Source organism: Trachymyrmex cornetzi, unplaced genomic scaffold (assembly GCF_001594075.2).
Source record: "Trachymyrmex cornetzi isolate Tcor2-1 unplaced genomic scaffold, Tcor1.1 scaffold333, whole genome shotgun sequence".
Classification (NCBI taxonomy): Eukaryota; Metazoa; Arthropoda; class Insecta; order Hymenoptera; family Formicidae; genus Trachymyrmex; species Trachymyrmex cornetzi.
The window spans coordinates 44,408-51,753 of NW_017298036.1; the positions used below are offsets into that span (position 1 = coordinate 44,408).

Here is a 7,346-nt window from a genome sequence, read left to right on the forward strand (position 1 = left end):
CCATACCCTGGGAATCGAGTAATCAGACTAGACAAAATAATCTCTTTCTAAAAGGCGAAAGTTGCGTGAACGAATGTGTGTGTGTACCCGATATTACTACGCTCTGCGTGCGCGACAAGTGACCCTCTTCTCTATGCGCGTGTCTCGTACGCGTTAGCCTTTGGGGACTTTTACATCCTAAAGGTTCACACAACACCTAACGCTTTCCGAAGAATTCTCACGATATAATTCCCAGCTAACAAAGGTCGCGTTCCAAAATTACTGCCAGTACTGAAAATGCTACAGGTTACGTTACGTGCACTATAAATTTTCATTACTGGCAGTCAATTTTGGAACACAAAGGTTACATCAATATGACATCATTTTTTCAGCCCGTAAACATTGTCAATTACTTATCATCGACGTCATTTAGACGTCGCTATGACATAATTATGTCAAAGTCTATTGACGTCATTATTGTTATGTCATAATGACATCGATATAAAAGTGACATTTACCAAGCTGACGTTGTTCATCATTATTTTGACATCAAAATGACCTAAAAATGACAACAAATAATGGGCGAGTTCAAGACGGCAAAGCAACTAGGCATGCTTACCGAGCGATTGTATATTTGATTGGATCTATAAGTAACAACCAATTATGTTTATTTGCTCGGCAAGCAGCCTACCCGCTTTGTCAACTTGAACGCGTCCAATGTGAGCTTGTTTACTCGATTTTTAGACTTATTGGTTGCGGTACTTTATAAATCTAGTGACTTTACAATTAAGTAGCATAGTAGCGTTTGTAATGCGGGGTCTACAGTAGAAGTCGTAGCGGTGGTAGGGTTTAAGTCTCTCTATTTAACAATTGATAACCTGAAGCATGTATTGCAACTTATTACAACGTTCACAGAACTTCTTTATTCATACTGATCGAATTTTATTTTATTAATTACTGTGAGTTTTATTACATTTTTACTTGCGATTGAGAGCGAATTTTAATTTTTAACTTTGTAATATTTTCACCGTCTTATTTTTATGTATCTAACATTGATAATAATCCAACAGGGATCGAAACGTTTGTGTTTGTTTATATTGTTCATTGCCGGCATATTATAACTTTATATTGTGACTACATGACATATTTTTTTTGTATTTTTTAAAACATCACTATTTCCTAACGACTTATTCTTAGGCTCGTGGCCCTTTTTCTTTCATTTTGTTATTTAAATATTCGGTGTTAAATTTAACATTTCTCAGTGTTAAAATAACACAATTTATAGGTAAGGAAACAAATAACATAAAAATAATGTAGTTTTGAAACATCCTCTCTTAAAATTGCCGTGTTACGTTTTTTTGAAGCCTCTTTTCGTTGAGGCTGTTGTAGTCTTCCGATTTTGATGTGGTTTTGTATTCGGGAGTTTTTGGGGTCGCTGATCTCGAATCCGCTTTCAAATTTTGCAAATTCAAAATGGCTGAACCAATATGGCGGACGGAAATATTATGGAAATCTTAAAGATCTTTTGATTACGGCCAAATTTCGTATAGGGGGATTTAGGGGTCGCTGATCTCGAATCCGGACTAAAAATTTGAAAATTCAAAATGGCTGAATCAGTATGGCGGACGGAAATGCAACAAGTCTTCCGATTTCAGCGAAATGAAGCATTAGAAGGTTTTCAAGGTCGCTAATGCCGAATCCGAATTTAGAATTTGAAAATTCAATATGGCGGACGGAAATGTTAAAAGTCTTCCGATTTCAGGGAAATGAAGCATTAGAAGGTTTTCGGGGTTGTTGATGCTGAATCTGATTTTAGAATTTGAAAATTTAAAATGGCTGAAAAAAAAGGAAATAAAAAAGAAAAAATAGCCAAAGGGAGGAAAGGCAAATCAAACAATGAATTATATAGAAACAGGAATAAGTCTTCACGAAATTAAAAATGATGAGGGAGGACAAATGTTCGGGAGTGAGAACCATACAAAATATATATATAATTAATAAACCTAAGTCTAACTAAAATAAGAACGAAAGAAGAATACAGCTTTTACAACTGTAAACAAAGGAAAGGATAATTTCAAATTGTATAGAATTGATTGATTTTAAAGTACATTGATTAAGTTTAAAAATAAAAAGAAAAAATAAATATTTTATATCTGTATTCAAAACTTGAATAAGTATGTAAAATAATATAAAGAATAAGAGTCAACGAGTGATAAATAAGAAAAGTTTATAAAAATCAGGATAAAATCAGGGTCATGTGAGGTCAGCGCGCGCATGAAATGGACTAGTAAATTTAAAAAATAAATGAATAGAAAGGGTGTGTATCGATTTAATATATATTATACAATACAATGAATGTTAATTTTACTGAAGTAGTGTGTTCTGTACACCTAGTTACATATTTTATATGTGAAAAGGTACAGATATTTTGTATTATTTTCTCTTTGTAACAGTAAATATCTGTTATATCTGTATATGGCATGTTTTAAATATCACAGAGGCATCGCTTAAATTAAAAATGTAAAAATAGCATCTAATTTCAGTTAAAATTAACATTATAAACGTGTCAATTTAATATAAAATTTGTTTTTAAATTGTGTCAAAGTATTGCGCTTCTTGTGTTAATTTTTTCATAATATTTGTGTTACTTTCTAACCCCTATTAAGCTGGACCCTCCACCAGCGCAAATTGAGTCCGGACATATTAAAAAATTTAGTGCTCTTTTGTTGCTAATTAGTTGCTCCAGAAAGAATTTTGTTGCTGCAACCGTTTAGCAGTAAAAAAAAAATGGGTGGGTCCAGCTTAATGGCAAGCTGGACCCTCCCATAGTCAAAAAATATATACAAAGCTGTAATATCAAAAAAACTAGTACACCAGATTTTGTTGCTCTTTTGTTGCTCCAGAATAGTGCCAAAAAATATCAAAAAAATTGAATTATTAAACAAATATCGATAAATAATCAAAATTGCATCGTCACGCGTAGCAGCGTCCTAATTAAAAGCTACATATACAGAGTTAGTTTCTCACATGTTCTTGGTACTAAAATGTTCCATGTAACGTATACTATCGAAATATACCCATTTCCGATTTTGTTGCTAACTCTAACACATGCAAAATAATTTGTTTACCAGCGTCGGCGCCCACGCCGAGCACCTTATTGTCTCAAACATTGTTTAAAGAATTTGTTGCTCGCAAGTTTTTGGTACCAAAATGTTCCTTGTAAAGTATGCTATCGAAATATACCTATTTCCGATTTTGTTGCAAACTCCGACTGATGAAAAATCAATTATTTATACTGTCCGCGCTCGCCCAGCGCGCTAAAGTTCCCTGAAACATTGTCTAAAACATTTGTTGCTCGCAAGTTTTTGGTACCAAAATGTTCCTTGTAACGTATACAATCGAAATATACCCATTTCCGATTTTGTTGCTAACTATAACACATGAAAAATAATTAGTTTATCAGCATCGGCGCCCGCGCCGAGAACCTTATTGTCTCAAACATTATTTAAATTTGTTGCTCGTAAGTTATATTGGCCGCTCTCGCTTCACTCGCTAAAGTTCCCTTAAACTACAATTAAAAATAAACAATCATACAAGGCCAATGTGAGTCATGAGCTGATGTAGGTGCCAACGATTAAATTTAGTTTCACTTAATCGAATGTATGGAATTCTCTTTATTTTGAACGTTTTGACTCTCTTTGGAGTCCTCCTCAGCAATACAGTAACTCATTCTATTGAAAATAAAAATTAAGTAAAGGGCATATAAGAGTCAATAATCAGTAAAACTTAAAAGTAAAATAAAGACATATAATATAATTACTCGATATAAATTCTTACAATATCTCGGTGGTATAATGTCTCGATTGTCTAATAATTACATGTTTCGGCTACTTGAACGAGCCATCCTCAGATTCACAAAATATATAGTCGTAAAACGCAGCAAAGGAGTGAATACAAAAACTATGATAACTGTAACACACGAAAAACACAATCGAAATCGGAAACGATACTTTGAATTTTTTGGATATTACCATAAAAAAAGTTGATAATTCGTTGGAGTTTGACTGGTATCGTAAGCAGAGTTGTTTCAGTAGATATCTTAATTTTTTCTCTACCATCCGATATCTCAAAAAAGAGGTACTATTATAGGACTATTTGATAGAGTTTTGTTGTTGTCGGAAGAAAAGTACCACACAAATAATTTAAAATTGGTAATAATGATTTTACTTGATAACGACTATCCGTTGGATTTCATTTTTTGTATGACTAATGACAGAGTTCAATACCATTTAAAGAAAAAAACAGGCTTACTAGAACTTTCAAATACTGAAGATTCACCTGAAAGAAGCTTGGTTTACGGTACCATACATACCATCACGGAAAAATTCAATAAATTTAACAACAAGAACACAAAAGTATCGTTTTATAGCACAAATAAACTAAAAAAATTCATTAAAGCTCAAAAAGATCCTTGCCCACAATTTAACAAAAGTAATGTGATGTACAAAATCAATTGTAAGGATTGTGATGCGTCTTATGTTAGCCAGACCGGAAGACAACTTAAAACGAGAATCGCAGAACATCGCAATCATATTAATTGGAAAACTTCTAATGATTCAGTTATAACTGCACATAGATTGCAATTTAAACATGATTTTTATTGGGATAACATTTTAATTGTTGACGAAGAACCGTGCTATAGCAAACGTTTCATTTCTGAAATGATTAATATCAAAAAGCAGAAGAACAGTTTAAATCTACAGACGGACACTATAGGTCTTCATAAGTCATATTTACCAATAATAAACATTATATGACTTTGCATCATCGGTTACTGTGTTAAATTTGTTCAGTCGTCGCTTGACTCTTGTCACGTTCACATACGTTAAACTTGTCATCCAGTTTGCCTTAATATGTGATTGACGTACTTTCTATAAAAGTTCTTGACACACGCTTTAATTTTTATCATATATTGTGACTTCTCCGGTGAGTTTTACTTTGATTGACGATTTAAGGATAATAAATTTGATCTTTTAGATTGTTCTCAATCTTTCATATTATTTCACAGTTTGATTGAAATTTCAACATTCAGTCTACCAACTGTTTGGGAACAATTTCTGTCTATCGACGTACAATCCATCGGAGATTGCTAACTTAAATATTTTTATCATGGTTTTTGTATTCACTCGTTTGCTGCGTTTTACGACTACATATTTTTTGAATCTGAGGATGGCTCGATCAAATAGCCGAAACATGTAATTATTAGACAATCGAGAATTATACCACCGAGATATTGTAAGAATTTATATCGAGTAATTATATTATATGTCTTTATTTTACTTTTAAGTTTTACCGATTATTGACTCTTATATGCCCTTTATTTAATTTTTATTTTTATTTGATAACAAGAGTTTTTATACATATTTATTATTTTTAATCTATTGGGTCTACCGTTGATGTGAGTCGCTAACAGATTCCCAACTGAAGTGGATTCTGATTAAACATAAATGAAATTAATTACAACTAAGACAAGAATTTTTAACAAAGTAACTCACTTCAACCGGAAAACTCAAGTTAATTCATAAGCTTTGGAATTTTCCATTAATCACAATCATGCAAATTTTGTACATCTCGATAATATACATATATAACTTTCTTCTTCGAATAATGAAAAGCGTTTAACAATTTCTAATTACAACCCGGACAAACCGCGAAACTAAACAAAATACAAGGTCGAGAACCAACAATACAATGTTCATAAGCGAAAGTCATAAATTATGTGTTACAAAGACGTGAAAACTAATATAAAATCTATATATCTAATCTAATTGGTCAGTCCACATAACATCGTCGTATAAGCATGATGTAACCCTTAAGTATCAGACCGTAAATTTAAACTATTTTTTTGTATAAAAATGTGCGCTTTTTCAGAAATTAAACGTTTATTCAGAAATCTCTCTCTATCTAAAATTTGGACATTCTCCCAATCAAACTCGTGATTCAATTCCACTCTATGATTCGTAATAACTGTGTATTGGTATTCCAATTAATATGGTTACAGTGTTCAGTAATTCTGGAATTCAATTTCCTACCAGTCTGTCCTACGTAAGACGCATCACAATCTCTACAATTTATTTTATATATTACATTTTTACTTTGATGTTTAGGGAGAACATCCTTCTGAACCTTAATGAATATATATCTGCTTAATTTATTGTTACTATAAAAAGCTGTTTTTACATTTTCTTTTCTGCAAATTCTTAAAAATTCATTCGCTGTGTTATTTGTATAAGGAATAAGAAACCACGGAGTTTTTTCACCATTATCAGAAACATCATTGTTCATAACAGAATTTTGTTCAATTTGTACACGTCTAGATAATAAAAATTTTAATCTAATGGAAATAGGTTAAAAATAAACTCCATTGGATAATCACTCTTTAGAAGCGTATTAATAACCAATGTAATGTTCTTATGATAAAATTTTTCTTCAGACAACAAAACAGCTCTATCAATCATTCCAAAAACTACTCTTCTTTTTTGCGATATTGGTGTGCAGACAAAAATTAAGATATCGTCCTGAAAAAGTAGGTTTATAATACCAGTCAAACTCTAATAATTCATTGTTCTTAATTATTGTCACATCCAAAAAATTAATCATGTCATCTCCATTTTCCAATGAGAACTGTAATCTTGTGTGAAACGAGTTGAACACCGTTAAAATATGATCAATTAAATCTATTGGAACTGCCATTACAATATCATCCACATATCTAAAATAAAATGGAAGTGACACACCCAAAATCTCTAATGCCTCTGTCTCCAAATCTTGCATCACCAAATCAGCAATAATCGGAGAAAGCTTCGATCCCATGGGAGTACCAAATTTCTGTTGGTAATATTCATTATTGAACATAAAGAAGGTAGAATCCAAAACAAAAGATACTGCCCTCAAAAACTCTTCTCTAGGTATATCAATTCCCCTCTTAATCTTATTCCATCTCTTTTCAATACTCTTAACCGCCGATTCTATCGAAACATTTGTAAATAATGACACCACATCCAACAATATCAACGAAAAATTCTTTCCAACTTGAGTGCCTCTTAATTTATTCACCAATTGGAAACTATTGTGTATTTTACTAAACGGTCTATCTATGTATTTTGATATAATTTTTTCTCTTAAAATGTTCCCTTAAACATTGTTTATTGAATTTGTTTCTCAATTAACTAATTATTTTGCATGCAAACGTTAGGATACGTTCAGAACTACACGAGAATTACCATAGAACTCACAGAATTGTCGAAAATTGGTCAGCGTCTTATCGTGATTTCTATAAAAGTGATTTTTGGCGGGGGGGGGGGGGG

At 32.1% G+C, this 7,346-nt stretch overlaps 1 protein-coding gene across 2 annotated transcripts in view; it reads left to right on the forward strand.

Moving 5' to 3' along the window:
- The window catches only part of msn (serine/threonine-protein kinase msn), a 106,545-nt gene that overhangs the window by 13,842 nt on the left and 85,357 nt on the right, over positions 1–7,346 (forward strand). The window lies entirely within an intron of this gene.